Here is a 16,849-nt window from a genome sequence, read left to right as displayed (position 1 = left end):
CTGGGACCGGTGGGAGCTCGCGCGTGGCTCTTGGTGCTGGCTTGCGGGTGGTGTCGGCTACTGAACCTTTGCTGCGCCAAGTATCCCGAGTTCTGCCCTGGGGTCGCCCCTTTGCTGCAGGCCCCCAGGCTGCGGCTTGGCCGCTCTGCTGCGGGTCCGCCTGGGCAGGCTTCGGAAAGGAGCAGGCCCTGCTACACTGCAGCCGGGAGCTCAGTGTTCACTACCACGCTGCGGCCCAGAGCTTCACAGGCAGCTTTGAGCTTACCCTGAGGCCTGGACGCCACCTTCAAGATGAGAAGTGTCAAGACAAGGTTACACAGACCTAAAGAGCTACTTGGTTTTTATTGGAGTCTGAAAATAGAATGCGCATTAGCGATGAGCAGAGCAGAGGAGGTTGGCAGTTACATGCAGAAAGGAGCTCAACAAACGGTTACTCCCTTTATGTGGTTAAAACAGAAGGAGCTTCCTTACTGTGCTGGCTCAGGTGGGCTGGAATCTTCTGTTGCTTTAGGAAGACTGGTCTCCTTGGATGTTCAGTTTGATAACCAGGTACTTGCACAAGTGACTCCACTCTGGCTTGGTCTGGTCTGCAGGGGCCCTGTGCAGGAGCTCAGTAAACATGTCTAATAGGGGTCAGTGGGCTTAGGTGAGTCCTCGGCACACTTGCCCTTTTTCAAGAAGTTCCTAAAGTCCACTGAGTGTGAGCCACTGGTTCAGGTCCACATCCCATCTGCAGCCACATTGGGAAGCCAGTCTCCCCTGCATACCCCTGCCCCCCAATCTGAAGGATCTCAGGCAGAGAATGAAGTAGCTCCCTGCCTCACTTAACCACTTCAAATTTCCACCCATCAAAATGAAATGGCCTTAGGCCAGATTTACCTGTAAACTCCTTCAGTCTAATGTGTGGTTTGACTTGTGATCAATCATTTTCCATCCTGGCTGAGAAAGCAATTTCAGTGAGTGCTCAGCTTAATTGGGTTGTGCCCACACAACAGACCTCCTGGATTCCAGTTAGCCTGTAATATGTAGCAGTCATGTGGCCTCAGTTTCTTGCTTAAAAAGAAACAAAACAAAATTTTAAAATGAGTCAGATTTATAAGATATAGCTGTCACCACCATTTCTGCAACATTTATAACAGTATATTATTATAATAGTATATCACTTATCCCCACAGGTAATGTAATGTAGGGCCTTTTACATCTTGTACCTACATGAAAATTGGAGTCAATGAACAGGATGTAGGAAAATAAACCCATAGAAGGATCTTCCAAAAGGAAGAAAGAAAGGGAAAGGAAACATATATTCAGACAAATGTATCTCTTGTTCTAAAACACTAATTCTAAATGTTGGTTAGGTAACATTTTCTATTGCTGACAGGCAGTCTGGAAGAGGCTCACCAAAAGCATCTTGTGATGCTCAGTATGGGATCTCTGGCATGAATGTGGGTAGCTCAAGGATGTATAGAATCAAGATCTAGAGATTCAGTATCTCAGGAAAGAGAAAGAAAACTCTTCCTTAAACAGATGTTCTTTATCCATTAAAAACTACTTATTTTGGGGGAATTTCAGAGATGTTTTCACTCCATGATAATTGATTGAACACTGATTTGTACAGTTTTCTTCTATGTGTTGTGTTTTACAGTAACATCAGTAGCACAGGTTAAATAATCATGTCTTCTAGAGATTAACAAGAGGGGACAAAGTGATTAGCAACAAAATACCGTCCTGAATGGCATTTTCCTTTGTCATCTAATCAAGGTGCTGTGGACTGAGTGTGTCCCCCAAATGCATACTGAAATCCTACCCAGTATGAAGGATCAGGAGGTAGGTAGGTCACAGGGTGGAGCCGTCATGAATGGGATCTGTGCTCTTGCAAACAGGTGGAAGAGAGCTCTGCTCACTGTGCTCCCTGCCAGGTAAGCACACAAGATGATCAACATTGGCAAACCAAGAGAGACCTTCACCAAAAACCTGAGGATGTCTGCACCTTGCTCTTGGGCTGCCTGCCTTCAGAATTGTGAGAAATACATGTTTTCTATTTAAGGCACCCAATCTCTGGTATTATATAACAGTAAACTGAGCTAGTGATACTGGTCTATTGGAGATCAGGAATAGGTCCTTATTCCTCAGAAGTTTAAATACCCAAGAAATGGTGAAGCTGTTATAGAAAGCAAGTTTTATTTAAGAAAGGGACAGAGACAGACTTCTCTGAAGATAAGGGGCTCCAGAGCTGATATCCATAGGAAGGGGTGCATCTTGCTCTTTTATAGACCCCAGAACCCCTCTTTTTGATTATTGTCCTCTCTTTCTTCCTAAGAGCAGGGACATGGAGGTTAATTGTTAGCAACCCAGAGTGCCCAGGAACATGATGGCAGAGTTAACAACTCATTGTTCTCTGTTTGATAGCAAGTCCCCATCCTCTCTTCACCCCCTTCATTCCTTACCTACACTGACTGCCTGACCTTCAAACCTGCTCCAGTTTGCTGAGGAATGTGACATGTCCTGTCCACTCTGGCCAGGCAGGGCTTCAGGCAAATTGCTTTTTGGTAAAGAAAGCTTATGGGGGTAGCATAGTGAGCCCATTTTATACTCATGTTCCCAACATTCTCATCAATCTGTCTCCTTACACTAGAACACAAGGTGGACATTCCCAAGGAACATGTGACTGCAGCTCTTCTTCCTGCAGACCTTGTGCAGCCTCCCTTTGGCTAGAAGGAGCACTGTTCTTTAGGGAAGCAGTATGTGAATACCTCTTAAGTTAGAGAAGCCCAGAAAGTCTGAAAAACAAGGTTCTGTGGGGTTTTTCCATATTTCCCTTGGCCCAGGACTGTCCTAGTTTTAAAACTGCAACTCCCCTGTCTTAGGAAACCCCTCAATCCCTAACCAACCAGCGGAAATGACCAGAATTCTCTCTAGCCTCATGAAATAATGGGAGTAAACAAGATTTTCATAGTGAACTGCCAAGGGCCAGACAGTTGCAGGGCAGAGGAGGCTGGGAGCAGAGCTGCTTGGCCCTGCCGTCATCTCAGGAGGACGGAGCATTCTGCAACTGTGTTTTCTTCAGGATCAAGGTCACTCCTCCCACCTGATCCCATCAGTTGAGGATCTGTTGTGTGTAAAATAGTGTGCACTTATTCTGGTTTGAATCTGTCTCTAATGGGTAGGAACCCCAAATCCCTGCATCTAATGAGCATTCCGTGGCCAGTCTGAAGGGAGCTGTCTGTTGAACATTCCTCCCTCCTTCCTTCCTCTCCTTCCTTCCTTTGCCCTCTTTTCTTCCTTTCTCCCTTCCTCCCGCTATCTGTTCCAGATACTGTGGTAAATGATAGGGATTAAACTGAAATCGCTTCTGTCTTGAGAAGATTAAGTTAAAAACGCTGCCTTTTGTACCTGAGGTCTAAATTTTGAAGGAAAAAAAAAATGCCCATGAGTTTGCAGTATTTTTTCTTTCAAAATGAAAATGTCTTTATTCAAGCTCCCTGGGAAGAGTTCCTCTCCCACCCTTGTTGAATGAAGGTTGCCACTGAGCAAGCCATTTAGCCAACAGCCTCTCAACAGTCCACATGTCTAACATGGGAAGAGCTAACATTCACATAGTGCTTCCTGTGTGCCAGGCTTGGTTCTAAGAACGTTAGAGATTATATTGTTTTTTTTTTTAATCAGAAAGTTCACTATGTATGGAGAAACCAAGACATGGAGAGGTTAAGGGAGCTGTCCAAGGCTGCCATTATCCATCCACCCAGGTTTTTATCCATCACCACATTCGTCCATCTAATCATCCATCCATCCATCAACACATCCTTCCATCCGTCCATTCACACATCCGTCCATTCACCTGTTTATCCATCCATCCATCCATTCACCCATTCATCCATCTATCCATCTATCCACCCACCCATCCATCCATTCACACATTCATCCACCCACCCATCCATCCATTCACACAGCTATCCACTCACCCATCCATCCATTCACCCATTTATGCATCCATGTAAAAGCATATACATACACAGATGTTTCTCATGCACACGTGTCCCAATACACCCTTAGGACAAGTATAAAATATCTTAAATCAAAAATGGACTTAATAAACAACCTACAGAACACCCCAGCTAAGCAGCACAGTGCAATGTGGGGTGTCATTTGTTGGCCCTCAAGATGGCAGGGCTGACTGGGAGCTGCCGCTCACGGTTGCTGCCCGGCATCCAGAGTATTAGAATGTATATTGCTATTCTGGGAAAAGATCCAAATTCAAAATCTGGAAGAATGTTTTATGCTGAGTGTGTATCATGTTCACACTATTGTAAGTGGAAATGCTGTGAATTGAAGCCCCGAAGTCCAGGACCACCCGTGTGCGTGTGTGTGCAGTTCAGACTTAGGCTTGGGCCCCAGCCTCTCTCCTCCAGCCTCTTCAGTGTGCTTCTGTTTATTGATACACATTTTACTCTTGTCCTGAAAGTAGATCAGGGGCAATATGATGAGGCAGGAGGGGTTGTTTCGGGACTGCAGACACGGTCCGCTGGGCATTTTCTCTCTTCCAGGAACACCAGAATCATATTACACGGGGATAAGAGGGCTAAAGCGGCTCTTCTAATAGCTGTGAGAGCAGACATCACACAGGGCCTCTCTCGGCCTGATTGTAATCGTGCTCTCCTCCCCAGGGCTTTCCAGAATCATAATTACTACCACATAGGGCCTTTTGTCAGCTTTTCATCACTGTGACCACAGTACCTGGATATAGCAACTTGAAGCAGGAGAGAGTTATTTGGGCTCATGGTTTCAGTCCACGGTCCACCGACTCCATTGCTCTGGGCCTGAGGTGAGCAGAGCTTCATGGGTGTGGAAGAAGCTGCTCAGCTCATGGCAGCTTGGAGTGGCTCAGGGAGGAGGAAAAGCGTAGGAGAAGGGGCTAGAGAAGGGGAGCTCTTCTGAGTCTGGGGCGCTCTCCATGACTGGCTTCCTGCAGCGAGGATCCCTCCCATCCCAGACAGGCAGTGCACTTTGACAACAAACCTTGTTGTCCCTCCTAACACCATGTGTGGTCTGAAACCCGATTGGGTGGATATGTGATGTCAATTTATGGCACACTAACAAATTATTTGGGGCATTTTAGGGCAAGGTTGTTCATCTTCCACATGGAGAATCCCCTGTGGGCTAGTGAAACTGGATTTCTATCACCCCAGGGTAAGAGAGGGCTGGTTTTCCTAGAGATGTGGACAGACAGAATCTCTCCTTTCCTAAGGTCCCTACCTCCAGCCCCTCACCTGGTTTCATAAGGAGGCTCCAAGCTGAGGCAAGAGCAGCACAGAGCTTCAAAAGAGCCTGGGCACCCCACCCTGCCTGTGGCCTGGGCACCCCACCTGTGGCTGCCTGGCCAGTCCTTCCACTTGAAGATCTCAGGTCGCTGGGGCCGCCCTGCCCAAGGCAGCCCTGAAAGATGCTGAACGCCACCCTCCCTGGTGCAAGGCAGCAGGAAGGTGCTGGCCAGGGGACGCAGCCAGCCTTGGCTGCCTGGAGCTGTGGCTTGGAAAGGGATAGACACAATGCCCCAATCTGCTTCCTGGGCCTATGCACCATTTTTTCTACTCCAAAGGCTCACTCCCTCGCCATCTTCCCGCCCTGCCGCGTCCTCTTTGCTCCTGACCCAGAACAGGCCGAGTGTCCCTGACGGATGCTCTTAGTTTCCTGAACTTCTCCTTCGTTTCTCTCATCATGGTTGTAATTGAATGATGACATCTGAGTTTGTTTTGTGACTTTATCCTCTGGAATGAAGATTCTACAGAGGAACTAGCTCAGGGTTATTAACCAAAGAGTCCCCAGCCTCCAGGCGTTTGGTTTGCTAAGTAAATTTCTAAACTCAGTACTTCATTTCTCAGCGAAACCCTTTATAAGACAGGGAGAAGTGCAAGTGACGAGGGCAGCACTGGGAATCCTGTTGCTGTGGCACCCCACACAGCTACCCCTTCCACCCTCAGAGTGAGGAGCAGCCCTTGGGTAAAAAAGGGACACTGACTGAATCAATAGGGTCACTCCACAGGAGTTTGGGCTGACTAAATAGACATAGACACAGAAAGTACCTTTATTTTTGGGTTCATGACGGCTCCTCAGTCACAGCTCCCACAAGGGGGGCAAGGCAGGCAAGAAAGAGGGTGCACGCCTCGAACCCAGGTTTTACTAATGGGGGGAGCTAATCCATGGAACATTCCATCCAAAAAAGGGCCAGGGGTAGGATTACAACAGAGGGGAGGGTGCAATTCAACCCCATCGGGTGACGCCCACTCCCTGAGCTGCATCTTCTTATCCAAGCAGAGGTAAAGTCCACCTGTAGTGCAATGGGTGCGATACCAGTCTGCTGAGAGCCACAGCCAAGTCGGTATGACGCATGGCATTTTTGCCAGAACGGAGTGGTTGAGAGGTGATGCCAGCGAGCCATTGAGATGATGATGGTTATATTAAGCTGTGTATTCAATTGTATATTAGACCCCTGCTGTCCGCCTCAGGTGCCTGCTACTTCGGAGTTCTCGTGGGGATTCCTGGAGAGTTCCCGGGTTGGTTGGGGAGGTGCCGGAGGAGGGATTTCCCGTTGGTGGTTCCTGGATGGGCCATGTGGGTGGCGTTTGCGGGAGTTCAGAGAATAAAGGAGTTCCTGTTTTGAACCTAGAAGTGCCTCGTGGCGGCTCGGTCATTTTGTGCCCAGCCAGACTGTGGCACCAGTCCAGTACCTCTTCACTCAGGACTTAAAGGTGTGTCCACAGCTCCTGTCCAGGGCGGCTCCCAACAAGGTGTGGCTGGTTCTTACCTGCCCATGCTTCTCCCCTGCAGAAGCCACTCAATGCATGTAATAGTTATTTAATGATACAATAAAATCTGCCCGGAATCAATACAGTGGACACCTCACATCCATCAGATGGCTACTGTCAAGACAAACGACAGAAATATAAAGTAAGTGCTAATGAGGATGTGGAGAAGTCAGGACCCTGCGCTCTCATAGGATCCTCGTGAGCTCTATACACTGCTGTGTGCTGGTGCAGCTTATATCCTGTTAGTATGCAAGACCTCCTTCCTTGTCTGCTCTTACGATTTGTTGAAAATAAATAAATAAATAAATAAATAAATAAAAACAGTTGTTTTTCCCTGCGTGGTTGTCCACAGTCTGGGATTTGGTGACCCACATACCAAGGCTATAAGGGAATCAACACATTATAAAATCATACTCTAATCCTAATGGGAATTCCAGGAAGGAGACTGAGTGGGGGAAGGAACCGGAAGAAGATGGCCCAAAAGCCCCAGATACAGATATGGCAACAGAGTGGCAGGGGGCCTGGGTTCACAGTGTGCCTAAGGTTGCTAGAAAAACACAGGTGAGCCACAGAGAACTTTTTAGCATGAGTATGTCCCATTTAACATTTGGGATGTACTTATGCTAAATAATTATTCAGGTTGGTCTAAAATTCAAATTAACTAAGGGTGTTTTGTTGGCTAAAGGCAGCAGCCCTAAGGGTGCTCATCACCGTCTCTTGTCCAACTTCTCAGCTGGTGCCATGAGGACACTGAGCCACAGAGCACCCAAGGGCTCCTTGAGTCTCAGATTCTGTGTCTGAGGTGCAGTTAGGAGAAGGGAAAGCAACACTTAAGAACATCATAAAGAAGAAAAAGGGGGAAAGAATGGTCATAGGTAATGGGAAACTTGGCTATCGTCTCCATGGTTCGAATTGACTGGGAGGTTGGCTGAATTATTCTCTTTCCAGGTAGCAATGCAAGTATGTGTGCAGAGCTAGCTTCAAGTTGACAGGCAAGGTCAGCGTGAAATTCTGCAGGGGCTTCTGGGGATTCCTGGCTTGCCATAGCAATGCAGCTGCATTTGGAATGGCAGCTTTGATGGGTGGGCGTGAGGTGGTGCATCAGATCCAGATCCAAGGGTGGGTCTGAAGCCCCTGGGTCCACCTTGAGGGAGACGCCATCAAAACCTACTTGGCTGCTGCCCCTGTTCTGCCTCCAGAAACTAGTGTCCACCTAGGCAAGTGTCCAGTTAACCTCCAAAAGGTTTAGCCACGTGCTGATTCCTCATCAGTGGGGACACAGTGATCAGTACCAAAGACAATGTGGTTCACATTGCTTGGGCCCTGCAGTCATCACCTGGCATCCTCAGCTGTGACCTGGTACTTCTCTTGTCTCCTCATACACAGGACCCCATGACCCCAGGGAGTTCCCTTCTAGCCTGAAGTTTACACCACCACAGCACTTTGTCCAATGACTAGGAGACCAGGAGGAGCTGTGTAGAAAGCCCACTGCCTGGAGGCCGGGAAGGGACTGCCCCTCTGTAAGTGGAAAGGCAGATGGCTTGGTGCTGTCCCCACTGGCACAGCACCAGGGGGACCCAACAGCACACCCCAGCCAGCGGTGGCTACACCCTGTCCACCTGAGCCCACTGCAGGAGCCTGGTCTTGGCAGGAGTGCAGGCCACGCCCGGCAGGTGAGGGACTGCCTGCGTCTACAACTCTCCCTCCACCCAGGGCCAGCTGACAAGACCACAAGTCCATACCAAACCTCTTGGCTCAGGGTCCAGGTGCATGGAGGGCACATATTAGGGTCCCCATTTTCATGACCCCAGCTTCAAAAACTAGAAAGAAACAAAAGCAGGAAGAAGGGACACCGGCCGACTTTGCACAAGATCCAGAAAGAAGCAGCTCTGTGGGTTTATTTCTAATTGTCCTCAGAGACACTGGTTTCGAGCATCATACGATCATGCTCTTAGTGTCTGACGCTCTCTAGACGGGACAAACCCTCAGAGTCCCCCTGCCCGTCTCTGACAGAAGGTCTGGGCTGTTCCTGTGTCCTCTGGATCGCAGCATCTGAGCATCTGCAGACTGGACAGGGATAAAAATGATGTCAACGCTGCTCATGACCTTGAAGCCTGGAGTCCCTTTTAGACGACTAAAGACTAATCTACCTTGTGGCCTCCTACTGTAATTAAAAAACAACTTATAATTAATGGTTTCTTGCTTTACTTAAAACATGTTTTGTTATGTTGTGAACTCGGTGCACATTTTGCCTGCCTACCAGGTCTTGCGAATAAGTTTCGTTGTACAAACAAAGACACTATTTTAAGTTGAAAAAAAAAAGGATTAATTTTCCCTTCTTCTTCTCTCATTACCGGAGGCTATTTTCTTCTTCCTCCCCTAAATTCATTTCCTCTGAAACAACCAGAGTTGCTTTCACAGCTTGGGACTTGGGAAAGTTTTAAGCTGATAGGGACTTTGACAAAGCACGTTACTTCTCTAGCTATTTGGTTTCCGTTTTGGAGCCAGGTGCTTCTCACCTACCTGGGACATGAGTCTGTTATGTGGGGCCCTGCGCCTAGTGTCTTGCAGGCCTTTGACCCACACAGCAATGCCCCACTCCTATCAAAGCGGGCTGGTGTGGCTAAAGGCAGAAGGCAGGAAGGCCATGAGTTGCACCCTGGGGTCGGCTGGGGTTGTTTATGTGAGCTGCGCCATGAGGACCCATCTACTTAAACCCAGCTACAAACCAGAGAAAACGAAGCAGCAGGATCAAGCCTGGCCCTGCTCGAGCTTCAGAAATAAATAGCTCTGTGAATTCCCTCCCAGGGCCTTTTCATTCCTCTTTGCTGTGGAGTTCTCTCTGTTCTCTGTGCCTAACACACCAGAGTTTCCCAGCTGTTGCCAGACACTTGACTGTTTCCAGTTTGAGGCTCTTATTTTAAAACAGACAACAAAAAAAAAACAGAAACAGAGGAGTCTCCCTGAGCACTCGCTGCCCCTGTGACACAGAGGAGTCTCCTTGAGCACTGGCTGCCCCTGTGACACAGAGGAGTCTCCCTGCACTCACTACCTCTGTGACACAGAGGAGTCTCCCTGAGCACTTACTACTTCTGTGCAGGTGGGCGTTTTTGTCCCTGTGAGACAACAATCAGAAGCACTGTCTCTGAGCCATAGGGTAGGTACGCGCTAAGCAGCTATGTGCTTAGAATTTTATCCTTACTAATACTGGGTATTGTGGGGAGTGTTTTTTTGGTTTTTTAATGTTGCCAAGGATTTAACCCAGGGGTGCTTTACCACCAAGCCAAATCCCCAGCCCTGTTTATTTTTTATTGGAGACACTGTATCACTAAGTTGCTCAAGACCTAGATAAGGCTGGCCTCAGACTAGTGATCCTCCTGCCTCAACTTCGGAATCTCAGGGATTACAGGTGTGGGACAACATGCCCTACTATTACGAGGTATTTTCATGCTATCCATTAGTGGACTATCTTCTTGTGTTTGTAATTTGTACTTCCTGGTAACTAACAGTGCTGAACATCTTCCATATGCTAACTGCCTTTTGGATACCTTCTGAGAAGTGCCTGTTCAGTTTTCCCCCACGTTTTGGTGGATTGTTTGTTTTCTGGTTGCTGAGTTAGAATAGCTCAGTACACATTCCGCATACAAGTCCTTTGTCAGAGATGTAGCAAATGTTGGCTCTGGCACTTATTAGCTGTGATGGAATTTAAACAAAGCAGCATAGACATCCCAGAAACTTGTTGAAGTCCTCATGAGTTAAACAGCACAGACTCTGGATTGCGTGCTGCAGAGGGCGTAGAAGAGGGAGCCAGACAGGCCAGGGCACACTCCCCCCCACCCCACCCCCCCACAGCTGGCTCTGACTCCTGCATTTCAGGCAGCAACACCATTCTGCAAATAAGTTCTGGTTGAATATGGTGCAAGGAAAGCTGCCTCCCGAGTTTCAAACAGGCAGAGTGGGTGAATGTGAAATGTTCAGAGGGTGGGCAGCCTGTCTGCAGCCCACAGAGACGAAGCAGAGAGACCACCCAGGGGAGCAGAGGTGCCTGTGTACGCACTTGACCATGGGACACCCACCAGGGGTCAGTCAGCACATAATAATGCTAAGTCATAAATAGTAGTAAAGAACTGTGAAGTTAAAAGTGGTGGAACGCTGATTACTCACTTGTAATCCCAGCTTCTCGGGAGGCTGAGGAAGGAGGATGGCAAGTTCAAGGCCAACCTGGGCAACTCAGAGAGACCCTGTCTCAAAATAAAAAATATAAAAGGCTGGGGTGCAGCTCAGTGCTAGAGCACTTGCCCAGCATGCGGGAGGTACTGGGTTCTATCCTCAGAGTGGCAAAAAAGGAAGGAAAAAGAAAAGTGAAGAAGCCATTGGAGGCATAGGCACCACCCATCCTTCTACTGACATTTATTTATTTATTTATTGCTACCAGGCTTGAACCCAGGGGCACTCAACCACTAAGCCCCACCACGGCCCTTTTTATTTTTATTTTTTTAATTTTAAGAGAGGGGTCTCACTGAGTTGCTTGGGGCCTCACTAAGTTGCTGAGGCTGGCCTCAAACTTGCAATCCTCCTGCCTCTGCCTCCTAAGCAGCTGGGATTACAGGCATGCACCACTGCACGCTGCCTGCAGTTGCCTCTTAAAGAAATGAACTCACCTTTGAGGGGCTGCTGGTCAGACCCTGGCCACCGCAGCCCTCCTGATGCTTAGAAGACTGAAAAAGTTGTCAAGGATAACTCGGACATGCAGCTTTGTGTCCTCACAGGATGGCTTGCATGTCCAGCAAGCTGCCCCTGGCTTCCTTCTTCCCTCTGAGCTGGGGAGAGCTTGTCATAAAGGCTCAGACAGACCCAGGAGGCACAAAGCCTGGCTCTGTGCGCCTGGTGCACATCATTTGAGGTGGCTTTTGAGTAAAACATAGTACGCTTTCTTCATCCTCAGGCGGCTCAGGTATCTGGCACCCCAGGGATTTTTACTGACTCTTCTCTACTTAGTTGAATTACACTGTAGAAGTCAGAGCAGTGTCCAGACGCCACACCTTCAGCCTGTCTCTTGAGGTGGCTGTGTTCTGTCTGTCTTGATTGTCTCCAGTGGTCCACACCAAGCCTGGTGCTCCTGGTGCTTCTGCCTGTGATTGGCAGGGGTGTGGGGTCTCCTGCACTGTGGGGCACTGCGGTGGGAAGAAGTGGGCACTTGCCTCTGCTGGACGTTGCAGGGAGGGGACAGGGTGTGTCCAGCTCTGCTGTCCAACGGAAGAAGACTTTCCCTACACTGTGTTCCTCAGATACCTGGGACAGGACGGCTAACAAGCTGAGCACTACCTGTCACTGTGCTTGTGCCACAGGCCTGGGAGGTGGCATCGTCCCTTGTCCTACAGCTGAGGACAAAGCCTTGACCTTCAGTATCCCTACTTGCTCATAAAATTCCTGGCTGAGCCTCAGAAGGCAGTTTTTCTTAATCATCTGAGGCGTTTGTGCTGTCCCCAGCTGGTTCCTCACCCTCCCCTGGTCACAGACTCCGCCAGGCACTCAGCTTTCCCTGTGGCTGACCTTGGCGAGCCCTGACACCCCATGCATCTGCGTTTCCTCACCTGGAAGTGAGAAAGCCCTCTGTGGCTCTGGGTCCACCACAGTTCTATGGGGAGGCAGCCATTTCTCTATCATGGTGGGTGCCAAAGTGCCCAGGGAATGTAGACGGCAAGTGGCGTAGAGCTTAGAGCTCCTTAGTGCCACCCCTCCTGGGAGCCCAGGTGCACCTTCTCGCAGGGCCACTGCTGGCCCCAAGCAGCTCGCTGGCCTTGGCTTCCCCTCAGACTCCAAAACACTGAGCTTCTACCACATGGCAGCTCGCCCAGCCTCCAAGTGCTCCCTGAGCAGGCCTGTCGGTCAAGGGCCCTCTGCCTTGTCTACCCTGCCTGACCACCTCCTGCTCCCTCTGGTCGAGCTTGGACATCATTCTCTGGGATCCCTGCCATACACCAAGTCAGGGACAGGAGTCGCTATGGGACCACCCGGTCACTGCACACGGGGAAGGGGTGTTGTCCAGCCTCCTTCCTCTGCACCCCATCACTCGGCCCACACTGCGGTGCTTCTCATGCACCATGAACACCTGTCACAGAGTTGGCGCTCAATAAAGACACACACACCTTAAGGAAGGTGGGCTTGGGAAGGAGAGGGTTATTGCCAGTTCTCCCAGGAGAGAAGCAGGCAAGAGCACTGTAAGTGTCCATCTTGTGAGCCCAAAGGAGGGCAGGGCTGGAGCCAGGAGAACCTGGATCATACCTTCTGGGGATTCAACCCAGGAACACATGGCCCTTCTTCAGAGCAAGAGCCTGCTGTCCAGTTGCAGCTGCAGGAGGGATGGCAAGCACATGGTGACCGAGCATGGGTACTCTGGGGCTTTCCTCCCTTTGCCCTGGGGTCCATCTGAAGGAACTGCTGCCCAGGAGAGTGGCTCTTAAACCTTTCACCAGACTAAGGTCTTACTTGTTCAAAAAAGAAGGTGCTACCAAAACAAATAGCGCCTTCTGGGTCCCAGCCAAAGACTCCCAGCAGGAGCCTCCCCAGGGAGGCCGCACCCAGCAGGCCAGAACTCCACCTGGGCCCAGGCAATGGGGCTGTTCATTTAGCAAATTGTTAATTGACCATCTCTGTTCTCCGGGGAGCGATATCCCACTTGCACTGGAAGGGCACAGTGTGTGTGCTGCCAGGCAGATCCCCAGGCAGATCCCCCAGGGAGTGGCCAGGGTTGCTGCAGACCCAGCTCTGGAGAGTGCTCCCTGCAGGCTCCTCCCCTGGGGACCACCTAATCCTGTGACCTCTTGTCCCTCTGTCTCAGCACCCACAGTCACCATTGGGTTTCTTAGTGGCTCTTCCTTAAAATGAGCCCCCCACTGTGTGACGTGGGGAGTCCTGGTCAGGCATGAAGAATTTGGCTCTTCTCCACACATTTCCAGGCTCTGGTGTGGACCCTGTCCAAGTGGTCCTCGGTCAGCTCACTTCAAAGCAAGGACTGGCCTTTTATAAAAGCCATCAAGCTTAACGACTGCCCCGCAGCACAGCCAACGTGCACAGCGAGGAGTATGTTTCCCTCGCCACAGCGCCCTGCTCTGGGCCTTCGGAGGGCTGGGGAAGCCCACGTCCCTTGATCTCTAGTGGTCATGCAAGGAATGCACGGGGGCGCTACGCCCTGTTGAGTCAGCCCTCCTGTTCCATTAGAACAGAGCCCTCTTTGCGAGAGACTTGGCTGAGACCCACTCACAGGCACGCCATCCAGCAGCAGCAGACATCTGCTGCGAGCCCTGTGACAAGCACGTGGCCCTGGTGGCCCCAGTCCCATTGGAGAGGGCAGATGTCTATGAAGAGGGATTTTGTTTGTGAGATGCTTTGGGCCTGGACTTTTCCTTTGGCTGTTGTTAAATGGAGAATTTAGCAGCCTATTGAGAGAAGGCATTTGTCCCCATCTTATGGGGCCAAATGTCCTGACTCCTTGTGGCTTCCCAACTGATGGAGCAGGTCTTTCTCTCCTTCAGTGAGTACAGCACCCTCAGGGGATGACAGTGCACCTGGACCTACTGTCCCTGGAGGGCAGTGTGGTCTCATGGAGCACACAGCTGGCTGTTCAGACGCCTGGGCTCTTTTCCTGCCAACCACATCAGCCCTGTGGCCCCCGGTGAGCCAGGACCCTGACTGCAGAGAGGTCTGCATCTGTGAAAGTCAACAGGGGTTCCTTCCAGCCCTGCAGCTGGAGTTTCTCTCCTATGCACAGCTGTAGGGTAAGGATTATTAGCAAATCTCCCCCTCTCCAGCCACCCTGAGATGGCCTCTCTTCATCAGGAAACAACCTGTTATCTGCAGCAGGAATGCAGGCTCCAAATAGTTCTGATAAGAGGAAGCCTAGTTACCTGAAAGGCAGACTTCTGTGACACTTACACAGTCCAGATCCTGAAACTCCAAGAGATAAGGATAATCCCTCCTAACCATAAAATCTGCTAGAATTTATGGTTAAGAATACAATTAGAACTGGTCAGTATGGGCCAAGGTGACCTAGAATTGCCATGGCAGTGGGGACTTGGAAGACTGATGTCATCCTGTTGTCAGTCAAATTCAAGAGGTGGACCTGGGTAAGACTCTCTGGAAACTTCTCTGGGATCCCCAATAAAACTGAAGGGCAGGAGGGTCACACTGTCCCTCTCCTCTCTGAAAGACCCACTCTCTCCCTTGAGAGTGTCCACTTTCCCTTCTCCTAACCCTTCAATAAATTCAGGCCTGTGACTTTGAGTGGCATGTCTGAAATCTTTCTGACTTGATTGCAAGAATCAGGTTTGAAGACGGGTCATGTGCTGCCTCAGGTTCCCAAAAGGACCCAGCTGTCACGAGCCATCAGTGGGCTGTGTGTGGTTGTAGCCTAATGAGGGGATAAATCTGGCATTGGGAACCTCCTGTGGCACCCCACACAGCACCTGAGATGGGTGTGACCTGCCAAGATGTCAATCAACCTGCTGACTGCAAGACACCATGAAGCCAAGGTTCCGCCCTTGAAACCTTATTCCTTATCCCTGACTTTGATGTCCCCTGATATAAATAAAGCCAGCAGGGCCCCATTTTGCCAGAGTGTGGAAGCTCGATCCCTGTGATTGGCTTGCCCGTCCTGCCTCTGCTATTGAAAACATCTTTTGTCCTGTGATTCTTTCCACGTTCTGTTTTTCTTGGCTTTTGTTTCACAGCCAGCCCATTCCACTGAGGGAACTCCATTTCCACCGCTGGAGCTAGGCCAGGCAAGACCCAGCCCTGTAACATTTAGACCCTCCGGCCACCAGAATTGTAAGTCAGATCTGCCACTTCATAGGGTGCCCAGGCTCAGGTCCTTGTCACAGCAGCACAGAGTGGGCTGAAACTGCTCCTTCTCTGGCACATACTCTGCAAACTACAAAGTATGAGTTCACAAGGTTTTGGGATTGTATATGGTGGCTGATCTCTTTTCTTCTGGGCCATTGTGCTGTGTCCTTAGAGAAAGGATGGATTCAACTCAATAACTGGGTTCAGCAAGTCTTAGTGAGGGTCTTGTGCCTACACTTCCTGCCCAGGGTCCAGGCTGCAGGTGGGGCAGCACACAGAACCATCATTTGGTTTTTATGCAATTAGTTACCTGCCCCCAGGTAGTAGTACACATGGCTGCTGCTCTCTACGCACTCTGCCTCTCACCAACAGAACTGTAGATCACGCAGGTGGCAGGAGCAGCCACAGCAGCCCCCATCCTGCCTGGAGGGCCCTTTGCCCAAGAGGGAAAAGTGGAGAGAGAAAGTGAACTTGGGTGATAGCCTCCCTTTGGCTCTTGACAGGCAACTTAGAGGTAGGAAGCTTCTCTTTCTATTTTAAGGAGAAATGAAGCCTCAATTGCTTCTGTGTTCAGACCTCAAATTTAGTCAGAGAAGTAAAAAGCACCACTAAAAATAATAAACTGTAGAGAAGTAACCCTGCCCCTTCGTACCCAGGTACTGCTGCTGACTGCCATCCAACAGGGATAGAGTGTCCCAAACTGCTGTTTGAAGAGGCTTTCCTGGTCACGGACCCCTTCATCCATCATGGAGACCACAGGTGTAATGGTTAATTGGATGCCAAGGTTTAAGAGGTTTATGGGTGTGTCAGTGAGGGTGTGCCTAGGAATGATTGGCATGTGGGATAGCCAACTGAAATGGAGACCCTCCCTAAGTGTCCGCAGCACCAATCAATAAGATGATGGCTTTGATGGGATAAAAGTTGGAGGAACAAGGAAACAGCAGCAGATGCAAGCTCGATTCGTCTTGAAGGGGTACTTGATTGCTGCTGCAATCACCTGAGAATATCAGACTCTCACTTCTTCACTCTTCCAAGGCAGAGTTTGCCTGAGATTCTCCAGAAGCCTTCAGTCTCAGACTAGGGTAGCACAATTGATCCCTCTTGTTCTGGGGCTTCAGCATCTGGACTGCGCACCTATTGCTTCTTCCAGCTCTCCAGCCTGCAGACGTCCATTAGGGACCATCCAGCTTCTGGTTGCATAAGACAAC

This window comes from Marmota marmota, unplaced genomic scaffold (assembly GCF_001458135.2).
Source record: "Marmota marmota marmota unplaced genomic scaffold, marMar, whole genome shotgun sequence".
NCBI classification, from domain to species: domain Eukaryota; kingdom Metazoa; phylum Chordata; class Mammalia; order Rodentia; family Sciuridae; genus Marmota; species Marmota marmota.
Note: the sequence above shows the minus strand (reverse complement) of the source record.